Source organism: Camelus dromedarius, chromosome 7, assembly GCF_036321535.1.
Source record: "Camelus dromedarius isolate mCamDro1 chromosome 7, mCamDro1.pat, whole genome shotgun sequence".
Classification (NCBI taxonomy): Eukaryota; Metazoa; Chordata; class Mammalia; order Artiodactyla; family Camelidae; genus Camelus; species Camelus dromedarius.
Window position 1 is genome coordinate 60,297,316 of NC_087442.1, and position 12,904 is coordinate 60,310,219.

Genomic DNA, 12,904 nt, shown 5'->3' on the forward strand with positions numbered 1-12,904 from the left:
CGCCCACCTTGCATACAAAGAGGAGATAACAGGTTGGAGCTGGAAGGTCAGTCATGCCACCTCCTCATTGAATACAATTGTGAATTCATCAAGTGAGATGAAGTCAGCTGTGCAGGGCCACACGGTTAATCAGAGCTAGCAATGCTAGGATCAGTACCAATGGTGTCTGCCTCATAGGGGAGCACTCTTTCCACTTGCTATTCCTCCTGTAAATTCTCCTTAAGCCCTGGAGGGAGACTGTCACGGGTTTCTTTCCATTGTAACTTATCAAAACACTTCACTTCTCATACTTTTTCCCATCTTTGGCCTCACTATCATCAGAATATTTGTCAGTTATAATGTGAAAGACAATGTACTAAAAATGGCACATTCACTATCTCATTTAATCCTAATTACAGCCCTGAGGGAGTAGGTATTGATATTATGTCACTGTTAACATTTCACAGATGTTCAAGGTCATACACCTAGTAAGGGCGGCTCTCAATCTATTTCTGATGTCAGAGGCTCTACCATTACCCACTGGATGAAGCTTCTGCCGTGGAACTAATGAGGGTGTCATTATTTACTCTTTTTCCTAATATACAGTTTTTTTTGTGTTTATAGGTATCAGTTTGAGTTCTGCTTTGAGATGAATCATTTCAAGACTTTTAAATGTAAAGAAGTATTCTTAATCTTGGCCACTGTCCAAGATTAATCTTGGCCTGTGTTTTTATTTACATTTTAAAATAGTCTGTTACTAATGTATGCTGGATATATTTCATGCTAAAATAATACTATTTTTTGCTGTTTTCATTATCTGTGGGGAAAAAGCATTAAGTCACAGATGAATAAAGCAAGATTAAATATTGTTCACTAGGGATCCAAAACCAAGAAGCATCTGTTTTAGATTTTAGACTATAGCAATGACTATCTAAAAAGCTACATTCATTTAAAAAAAAAGTACCAGAATACAGTAGTCATAAAACAGATTTGTTTTCTATTGTACTTATTAGAAATTTTATTTGGACAAAAGTGAATACAAGTTAATAAGCATATGTATTATTTATCTTAGAATAAAAAAAGAATTTTTAAAAATAAATTCTGGTTTTCGGCCTCCGTGGGCCATGAGGGATTCATAAGTATATTGTGCATTTATTTATGGTGATCTTACTGGGATGATGTATTGAGTTTAACAATTTGGTTATTAAGAGGTCAAGTCATTCAAAAGAACTGCAATTGGGATATGCCACCACTAGGTGGGTTTAGGTCTCATAGGGGTGTGTGTCTCAGTGTGTTATGTTTTAATTCTTTTTCATCTGAGATCCTGTCCAGTGACAATAAATATCCTTTTTTTCTTTTTCTTTTTTTTTTTTTAACAAAACCTCAACCCTTTTACAACAGCTAAATATAAACATGGATACCTAATACAGGGAGCAAGAAAAATTAAATATAAGCTATACTATAGTATTTTTTTTCTCATTTTGTGTATGGAATAAGTATCAGTGACAACTAATGTAAGGTTGATCCTTATCTAGACCTGATTGCTCACTTTGAATCCTCTCGTGGAGACACAGCTCACCTAGGCTGGTGAAGGTTCACTCGGCAAAATAAGTAAGAATTAACAGCACCCACAGTCACACCACCCAGGTCCACTTTTGTTTTGCTACCTGTAGTTTTCATTACTCACTCAGTTTTCCACAAAAGGATTTCTGGGTGTGAGAGAAGGAGGACTGGGGGAATCCCAGTAGCTCTTTCAAAGCTTTCTCCTCCTAGTTTTCAAGATTTTTATTCCATAAAGCAGAAGGCAGAGAAGAAAATAGAGCCTAGTCTAATTTTTATAATTGCAAAGAGAATAACTTTCAGTTCAGTTTTGAATTTTTTTTTTTTTGATATATTGAATGGCTTTTCTGTAATCAGGCCTGAGTAAGGCATTAGGCTACAATAGTGAACCAGATATAATGCCTATATTCTAGCAAAAGATTCAACAAATGACAAAATAGATGATGGTTGAATTACTGAGAGTGCACGAGATGGATAAATGGAGTGATTAGAAGGAACTACACAAAGAAATGTGATTAGAGAATAATTTGGAGAAACCTTATTTCTCCACCTCCACAACTTTTTAAATGTTTAAACCTAAAGAAAAATGGAAAGGGTAGTTCAGTGACTACCCATATTCCCTTCACCTACATGCACTAATCCCAAAGATCATTTTGCCACTTTTGCTTTACCTTTCCAAGTATAGATGTTTTTATTTTTTCTGAACCATTTGAAAGCAAGTTGGAGATATCATAAAACTTCACCTCTGCATACTTCAGCTTGCATCTTCTATATATGAGGACATTCTCCTACATAACCACAATGTTATAAAACCTATGAGTATTAGCAATGCTTCTATTGTGCTATCTGATACCTGATCCAAATTCAAAGTTTCTCAGTGGTCTCCAAATGCCTTTAATAGCTGCTAACTCCCTCATCGTTTACCCCCAATGACCCTACAATCCAGGATCTAGTCAAGGATCACAATTCACATTTGCCTATGTCTCTTCAATCGTTTTAAATCTGAACAAATAGCTCTATCATCTTCTGTTTTTCATGGCACTTTTTTTTCATACAAACAAGATGCCTTCTGGAATGACTTACATTCTGAATTTATTTGATTTTCTTCCTGGAGAACATAATTCAGTAGCACTTATATGTCTTGTTAAATTAGAAGTTACTTGAGGCTTGATTAGATTCAGGTTAAACAATTTTGACAAGAATACTAATAAATGACAAGTACTTCCACATTGCATTGCATCAGAATATAATGACAGGTTGTTCCACTATTTGTGATGTAAAGCTGAGTAATTGATTAAGGCGATGACCACCAGATCAACAGGGTTAAGTTAACTTTTCCTTTCTATTTATAAATCTAAGTGAACATTCTGTTCCCTACAACCTTTCCTTTATTTGGTTTTAGGATCCATTATTGATTCTTGCCTAAATTATGATTATTGGAGTTGCAAAGTGGTGGATTTTTCGTCTATTATTTCTAGTAATAATATTGGTGGGCAGCGTTCTATATTTTAAAAAATTATTTGTTCTTTATCTCACCTTCTCCCTCTTCTACATTTTCTCTCTTTTTTTTTTTCCTGGAAATTATTTTCTATCAGATCATTGAGAGATATTCCTTACTCCTTTTAACAGATTTCTACCTTAATTTCTACCTCCAAAATCAGGATATTTTGTAGGAAATTAGTAAAAATGATCTAATAAAATTGAAAATCTCTATCCCATTTTCTTTCCCAGTGATTTAAAACTCTTCATGGATAAATCCACTAACATATAGCTTCTGTGTGCCTAGATTCTTCATTTTCAATACCCTTTTCTTTCCCTACCTTAGCCATCCATTCCCACAGCCATATTCTGTATCAGAAACTTTCTCATCCCTAAAACCTTTATTTCAAGTCTCAGACTCTCCAGCAACCACATCCTGCATTTCCAAGTCCCTTGCTCAGGTAGTGCTATTGTTTTAAAATATTTGAAATTATTCCAGCCTCAAATCCACTACCAACCTCTGCCCCAGAAATTTCTCCCCTTCCCACAGCCCCATCTCTGCGTAACATCTCTCCTCCTCCAGTCTAGCTTCCATCTTTTGATCACTTCTTTGAATACACTCTCAGCCCCTCTGTACTTCTCTCCTACTGTCTTCTGTGGCAAAAGTCAAATCATTTCTTTACTTCACATGTGCACCTGAGCAGCTATCCGTTTTTTGAGAAAATATCACCAAACAACTGAATGGTTTCTCTTAAATGAACATGAAAGCTCAGATCTGGTTCTCAAAATGCAGAGCAATCCTCAGTTTCTTTAGCAGATTAGATTTTCTACTCCTTGAGTTAATAATTTTATACCTCCTCCTTTCTCTCAAACTGTCCACACTCTCTCATCTACTCACACTTTGGCCTGAAAGCCTTGCCTTATAATTAACTCATTTTGAGAAAAGGAAAGCAGCCAGACATGCGGTCCCTCACATCTCCCCCACTCCTCAAATCTGTACCTCTCACTCTAGTTAAAGTGGAGACTCTGCTGTTAAAGTGGAGAAGGCGTCTTTGCTATGAAAGTCCAACCCCTCCCACGGTCCTTAGGATTCACTTTCTATGATCCCTTCTCTCTTCTGCTTCATAAACTCTTCCTGCACTCATTCATTTTCATCAGTAGAAAGACATACTAACTGCATCTCCTATTTTAGAAATAATACTCCCTTGGCCCCACATTTCTAACCACCACATCACTTCTCTGAATGTGTCAGCTTAAAATACGTCCACGAATCTGACATTCCTCCCCAAAAGTGAGCCTAATGCACCGCTCCTTAAGAGTGGGTTGGATTTAGTGACTGATGTCTAACCAACAGAATAAGGCAGAGTGACGACATGTGACTTTTCAGACTCACTCATAAAGGGCATCAGGGCTTCCTCCTTACTCCCTCACTAAGATCTCTCACTCTGGGGGAGAAAAGCCAGCTGCCTTAACGTGAGGACATCTCTCAGACAGCCCCATGGAGAGGTCCACATGGCCACAAATGGAGGCCTCCTGCCAACAGCCATGCAAGTGAATCACAGTGCAAAGGCCTTCAGATGACTGGAGCCTCATGAATGACCATGAGCCAGAACCACCTCACTAAGCTGCTTCCAATTTCTGACCTACAACAATGCTGAGATAATACATTTTAAGCTACTACATTTGAGGATAATTTAGTGCATCATGATACACAACTAATAGACCCATCATAAGTAAATTCTCTGAGATACATATTGTCTCCCTTTACTCCCATTCACTTCTCAACCAACTACAGTCTGGCTTCTGTTCTCACCACACAGACTATTCTTGCCAAGGGCATCAAAGATCTTTGTGTTGCCAAATCCAGTGACCTTTATCTCTGATCTCATTTCACTTGACTTCTCAGCAGCATTTGGCATTCTGTACAGTTTTTTTTTTTTCCTTCTTGAAACACTCTTCTTGGCTTTCACAACACTATTCTCTTACTTCACTCATTATCCCTTTTGTCTCCTTTGCTGGTTCCCTCATCCAAATAGAAATGTAATGTTTTTTTAGGGCTAGAATTGGGTGTTTGTTCCTCTTATTCATTCCAGTGGGTTTACATACTGCCTGTATGCTGATTACTCCAAAATTTAACACTACCATCTTGAACCTTGCAGTCATCATGGACTTCATCTTTGTCGATAACCATCAGAAACTCTACCTGTTTCTGTCTCCAAGTGATATCTCAGATCTGTGCTCATCCTATCTCTACTGCCATCTCTGTGGTTGAGGCCTCTAATCTCTCTTACCCAAGACAGTTTTCCAAGTGGGCTCCTCTCTGTCAGTATTTCTCCTTTCCGATCCATTTCCTACTCAGCAGCAAGGTACTCAAATCACAGCATCTCCCACGAAAACCTTTCTGTGTTACCAGCCTCTTTGCCAGGGCCTGCAAGGTGCTGTGGCATGTGGGCATGGCTTCCCTCTCCAGCTTCATCTGGCACCACTCTCCTCCCTGCAATGTCTTGAGCCACCTGATGTTGCAGTCCCAGCAAACACTAAGCTCTTTCCCGCACCTGAAATCTCCTCCTCCCATTCTTTACAAACTTGGTTTCTTCTTTTACTTTAGGTCTTAGCTTTAATGTCACCTCTTGAAAGAGGCCTTTCCAATTTTTCGAGACAGCAAAGGGTTCCACCAGGAGCAGGTCTTTGATTCACAAACAGACCAGACCAGAGCCATCCACACTCTCTGGCCCATACAGCGCAGGAGACAGTATTCCTCTGCTGTAATCATCCTGGGGCCAGGTGGCAGGCAACTAGTGACCACCCTGAGAGCCCAAAACCTGCCAAAATTATTCCAATTAGCCTATTCTAAACAGTTCAGCCTGCCTACATTGCCTTTACTGCAGAAACTCCAATAAAGGCAGCAGCCTAAACTCTCCCTCCTGTCTTCTGCCTCCTGCCCACCCTGGTGTCTGTCCCATGTGGCCCTGCATGGCGTTCCACGCCTCCTATCTCTAGGACTTGTAAGTATAATAAACTGTTTTTTCCTGAGCCTCTCTCCTCTTATGGCCACACATGACCAATTATTTCATAAAAGAATATGAAACAACTTTCTTTTTTACTTCATCTTTCTTTTTTTTTGCTTCCCCTTCCCTCCTGCTTCTTTCCTTCTTTTATTTCCTCACTCCCTTTCTTCCTTCCTTCCTTGAAATATATTTCCCCTCCAGAATGTAATCTCCTTGAAGGTGAGGGAATCTTGTTTGCACCATGTCTTCAGTGCTGAGAAAGTAGCTGTAAGTGTTTACCAAATAATGTTAAACGGGAATGACCAGAATATCCCTTCCCCACCTCTCAAGCTCCCACAGCCTCACCCAGACACCACTCCAGAGAACAATTTAACTTCAATGGACATGAACATAGCTGGCAAATCATCACCACACATCACCAGATCGTGTGGTCTGCTATTCTTTGAAACAAATGTGCACAGTGTTGACTGAGTTAAAAAAATGTGAAACAATAGCACTGGCAGAATATCCACACCTTGTGGGTGGTGTGTGTGTGTGTGTGTGTGTGTGTGTGTGTGTGTGTGTGTGTGTGTGTATACAGGCATGCATTTACTCATGTTCTTTTCAAATACGGGTCATTGTTCTCCCAGGCATTTCTTTTCACTTTTCAAAGATCAAAATGATATAAAAAGGTATATTGAAAACTCTTCTTCCCATCCCATCTGCCCCATTTACAGGAAACCAATGTATTAGTTTCTTGTGTATCCTTTCAATATTTTCATATAAATACAAGCAGATATAAATACATACTCTTATTTTTCCTCTTTACTCCACAAGAGGTAGCAGACTATATACCGTTCTACATATTCCATTTTTTCAATTAAATTTTTGGACATGTTTTCCTGTCATTGCAAAGAGAACTTTTCTAATTCTTTTTTATAGCTGACTAGTATGTCCCAATATTCTAAAATCCATATTCTTGCAATCCCTATCAAATTACCCAGGACATTTTTCACAGAAATAGAACAAATCATCCTAAAATTTATATAAAATTTCAAAAGATCCAGAATTGTCAAAGCAACACTGAAGAAAAGGAATGAAGCTGGAGGCATAACCCTCCCTAACTTCAGACAACACTATAAAGTGACAGTAATCAAAACAACATGGTATTGGCACAAAAACAGACATAGTAAACAATCTTATGGTTACTGGGAAGGGATAAATTTGGGAGTATGAGATTTGCAAAAGTTAACCACTATATATAAAATAAATAAAAAACAAATTTCTTCTGTATAGCACAGGGAACTATATTCAATATCTTGCAATAACCTTTAATGAAAACAAATATGGAAAGAAATATATGTATATATTTGCATGACTGGGACATTGCACTGTGCATAAGAAATTGACACATTGTAACTGACTATACTTCAATTTAAAAAAAAGATATATGGATCAATGGAACAGAATAGAGGGCCCAGAAATAAACCCACACATCTAAGGTCAATTAATCTTCAACAAAGGAGGCAAGAACATACAATGAAGAAAAGACAGTCTCTTTAGCAAGTGGTGTTGGGAAAACTGGACAGCCACATGTAAAAGTTAGAACACTCTCTCACACCATACACAAAAGTAAACTCAAAATGGCTTAAAGACTTAAACATAAGACAGGACACTATAAATCTCCTAGAAGAGAACATAGGCAAAACATTTTCTGACATAAATCATAGCAATGTTCTCCTAGGCCAGTCTACCAAGGCAATAGAAATAAAAGCAAAAAGAAACAAATGGGACCTAATTAAACTTACAAGCTTTTGCACAGCAAAGGAAACGATAAACAAAACAACCTATGGAATGGGGGGAAGTATTTGCAAATGGTGCAACTGACAAAGACTTAATTTACAGAATATACAAACAGCTCATATAACTCAATAACCAAAAAACAAACAACCCAATCAAAAAAAGAACAGAAGACCTAAACAGACATTTCTCCAATGAAGATGTATAGATAGCCAAGAGGCACATGAAAAGATGCTCAATATTACTAATCATCAGAGAAATGCAAATCAAAACTACAATGAGGTATCATCTCACACCAGTTAGTACTGGCCATCATTAAAAAGTCAACAAACAATAAATGCTGGAGAGGGTGCGGAGAATAGGAATCCCTCCTAAACTGTTAGTGGAAATGTAGTTTGGTGTAGCCATTATGGAAAACAGCATAGATATTCATTTAAAAACTAAAAATAGACTTATCACATGATCCAGAAATCCCACTCCTGGGCATATATCTGGAGGAAACTCTAATTCAAAAAGATACATGCACCTCAATGTTCAGAGCAGCACTATTTACAATAGCCAAGACATAGAAGCAACCTAAATGTCCATCAACAAATGAATGGATAAAGAAGATGTGGTATATTTATACAGTGGAAAACTACTCAGCCATAAAAAAGAATGAAATCATTCCATTTGTAGCAACATGGATGGACCTAGAGATTTTCATACTAAGTGAAGTCAGATAGAGAAAGACAAATATCATATGATGTCACTTTAGCTGGAATCAAAAAATGGCACAAGTGAAACTATTTACAAAACAGAAACAGTCTCAGACATAGAAAACAAATTTATGGTTACCAGAGGGAAAGGAGGGGAGAGATAAATTAGGAGTTTGGAATTTTCAGGTACTAACTATTATAAATAAAATAGACAAACAACACAGTTGTACTGTTTAGCACAGGGAACTATAGTCAATATCTTATAATAATCCATAATGATAAAGAATATGAAAAATGATATATATGTATAACTGAATCAATATGCTGTATGCCAGAAACTAACACAACACTGTAAATCAACTATGCTTCAACAAATAATAAATAAAATCTCTATTTTTTTTCTTTAAAAACAGCTTTATTGAGATATAATCACAAATTCTTTTTTGATTTGGTGCTCTCTCCCTGTATCACTCCTGGGCAAGATTCACTGATATGAATGATCTTTTTAAACTAAAAATTATGACATAAATGTAACAAAGATACATGGTTTAAAATGTTCAGACAGCATAAAAGGTCACACAATAAAAGCAAAGCCTCCTTCCAAAGTCACTGACCTTCCCAGTCTCCATGATCCCAATGTCCCACTCATGTATCTACTCTTCAGTTTGTGTCTAGATTGTTTCTATGTGTATCATACACATGCAAAACATATTAATTGCCATACTTTTTCTACCATAGGATTATAACATACGTACATTCTGCAACGCCCTGAAAGGTGCATTGATTACCCCAAGTGTTGGATTAACTAGATCTATATAGTGAAGTTATTGTTTAGTCATATGCTCTTCCATTTGGTCCTGTTAACTCTTCGAGAAATCCTACTGTACATATGAGAAAAGAAACGCCTAGAGGGAATAGGTGATTTCTAAAGATTAAAGAGTCGGTTACACACAGAACTGGAACTTGACCTCAGGACTTTGGAATTCATTTGTCCTGCTCTTTCAATGACAATAATTCCTTTTTATGACACTGAAGTACTCAGTGGTCTCTTGTCCAAGCCAGTTTGGCCTCTTGACAGGGTCTGAGTGACCACTAGTAGCCTTCAAAGATTAGATGTGGACAAGGGGTGATCAGTCCCTTTCCCCACAGTCTCACTGCCAGGTGGTATGTTTCAATGAACACAAAGCTCAAACCCAAATCTGTTACACACAGATGTTTGTTACCAAGGGGGACATGAAAATCATCCTGTGATCCATTGTTCTGTAAACTCAGTGAAATCCCAGCTATGTCCTCTGTATTTCAACAAGCATGTGACAAAAAGTTTCAGTCTGAGACAAAGCTCTGAAGGGAAGATTCAGCTCACTTCAGATCAGAGAGCAGAATCTTCCTTGGCCAGTAGAGTAGACACAGAACACGACAGTGTTCTAGAGTCAGAGCTATGGTCCGAACATCCCCTCCACCCCAAATCCATATGTTGAAATCCTAAGCCCCCAAGGCTGTGGTGTGAGGAGGTGAGGTCTATGGGAGGTGATTAGGTTATGAGGGTAGAGCCCTCTTGAGTGGAACTAGTGCTCTTAGAAGAGACCCTACAGAACTACCTTGGCGCTTCCACTCTATTAGGACACAGCAGAAACCCAGCAGTCTAGGAAACAGTTCTCACCTGACACCGAATCTGCTAGCGACTTGATCTTGGACTGCCTAGCCTCCAGAACGTGAGAAATAAGTGTTTGTTGCTTATAAGCCACTCTGTTTATGGTTTTTTTTTTTTTTTTTTTTGTTACAGCAGACTGAATGAACTAAGATAGCCAAGAACTCACTCCACTGGTTTGAGAATACTGGTTTCCTTGTTCTAGTTAATACCCTAGACAGAGTTGGAGCTGCATATACAATATGTCCTTCTAAATCCACATACTTTGGACAAAACTGGCATTACCATGAATAATTATCTCTAATATCTCTTGAGCTAATAAATGAACTCTCCGGGTGCAGATTTAGATGGTGACACTTGATACAGTGGTCTCCATAGTCTGGAATTCTTTAATGCTGATTAACCAGGGGAGGATTTGAATAAATTAGTCTATGGTATTCAAGTGGTAACTAACCACCTCTAAGGCTTAAAGTTAATGTACATACACACACACTCCTCTGCCTAATATGAAGAAATTTAAAACCAATTATAGATGATGCAGCATCTGCGATCAATTACCCAAGAATACACCTCTTTTCTTACCCACTTCTTCATGCTATGCTGGGAAGCAGCAAACAGCAATATAGGAACACCTATTTCAGGGTGACAACCTGAATTTAAATGGAATCTCTGATGCTTCTTAGTTATGTAGCTTTACACAAGTTATTACTTAACTCCTCTAAGCCTCACTTTCCTTATCTGTAAAGTGAGATTAATAAGAAGTAACATGATAAAGCATGCAAAATGTTTAGCACACAGGACAATTATTATTATTTCATCATCCACTCCATTTCTTTTATTCTTCCAATTTTTCCTTCTCCTAAGTCCACTTCTTGCATCCATCCATCTAATCAATTATTAGAGAGCAACTAGTAGGTGCAAAGTTCTGTGGCTGGCACTGGAAGACCCAGTGATCAGTGGGGTGGGAGTCTCTCCCCACAATTAGCCTACATTCTCACATGAAGGTTAAGATTTAAATGATGGCTAATGTTTATTGGCTTCTTACAATGTACCAAGCACAGTGGTGAGCACTTTACACTCGTAATAACATTTGACTTCAAGCCACCTGTGAGGCTGATTTTTTTTTACAGGAGAGGAATCCTGCAGGGTAGGAAAATGGAGCATCTTATCCAAGCTGGATCCAAAGCAGGCAGCTTGAGCCCCAAACCCTGCATGCGTGTCTGCATCACACCTCTTGGCTCCTCAGCTTTGGAGTACCTTCTCTTCTTCATGTCTCTCTTCCTCCATACTCATAAAAACAGCATTCAATTCCTTCTCCACTTGAACTCTTTTAAAATTAATCATCTTAAAAATAAGTATCTTATCAATACAACTACAGATGTAACAATGTTCGTTAGTAGCCCTTCTTCTACAGCTTTAACAGAGGCAGCACAGTTAAGGAAGAATACAGGCTCTGGAGCCAGACTACTTGACTCTGCCACTCACTGACTGTGTGACCTAGGGCAATTTACACAGCTACTCTGTGCCTTGGTTTTCTCACCTATAAAATTGGGATAATGTTACCCACCTCAGAGAATTACTGAGAATTAAAAGAGTTAACATAGGCAAAGTTCTAAGTACAACCCAAGGCACATGGTAGACACTGCATAAATGGTAGGTTTTGCTATTCATACCGTAATTACGTATCCCATAGGTCAAGAACCTCCGTTTCTTTTCTGAATCTCTCCAGGTCTGTGTTCTCTTAACACATATTTACTCAGCTGAACTCAAGAGAACTAGTACTATTTCTTTCTGTTGGTAAAGAAAACCATACCGTGCTTGCTCAGCCCAAGCTCCTCAAGTTCTTCCCCACTTTCAGCCTTCCTCCCTCCAACCTGGTTGTCATCAGGGGAGGGGAAGGTGTATTCTTTGCCTGGCGGAATCTGAAGACCCAGAAGAGAGAAGGATCAAGGAGTCTTTTGAAAGTCTAATCTTCCAAAGAAACTATTTTTCCCTTCCCCTCATTCTGCTCATTTTCTTGTTACATATTCTGTATATTTCTTTTCCTTCACTTCTCCCGATTTTTCTCTATCCCAAGCCTTGGGGTCAGAGACTGATACTCAGAAATCCGCGCAGTCAGCAATTCGAACTGGGCACCCACCATAGCAGGCATCCAGAGGCAGGACAGGAAGCCAGGAGATAAGGTCCCGCGCTCGCATTCTTGGAGAGAGGGTGAGTTAATGCTCTTCACCCCTCCCGGTGTCTAGGGATCAATTCTCCGCCTCACAGGACGCCTCCCCTTCCGCAAACGCAAAGTTCTGGGCTCTGCACTCGGGCTCCCCGCGCTCCCCCGCCCCTCCAGTTTCCCCTTCATTCCACCTGAGGCGCTGAGGTAGAATTCCGCAGCTTCCGTCAGCAAACTCCCTCCTACGTCCCACCCACGGGTGGGAATCTTGCCACAGCGACCGAGAGAACACCAGACGTTAACCGACGCCTCCGAGTCCTCCCTCTATACTTTGAGCCTTGAAGATAAAAAGGAACCCCGCAAGTAGTGGTTTCCCTGAACGTCGCGCGTATAGGTACCTTGAATCTTCCGCGTCCAGGTGGCTTCGAGCCGGGGGCGGCGGCGGGGCGGGGCGGGACGGCGCGGGACGGCGCGAGCGCCACCTCAGCTGGGCGCCGGGCAGCGCGCGGGGCAGCTAGCTCGGCCCGGGGCAGGCGGGGGCGGGGCGAGCTCTGTCAGGGGCGGGGCTGGCCGCCTGGCCGCCGCGCCG

At 39.7% G+C, this 12,904-nt stretch overlaps 1 long non-coding RNA gene across 1 annotated transcript in view; it reads right to left on the reverse strand.

Annotated features, from left to right (window-relative positions):
• The window catches only part of LOC135321698 (uncharacterized), a 68,206-nt gene extending 55,439 nt beyond the window's left edge, over positions 1-12,767 (reverse strand). Inside the window, exon 1 of the long non-coding RNA XR_010381692.1 lies at positions 12,714-12,767. This is a non-coding gene — a long non-coding RNA (uncharacterized LOC135321698). The remainder of the gene's footprint in view (positions 1-12,713) is intronic.
• Between the last annotated feature and the right edge of the window lie 137 nt (positions 12,768-12,904).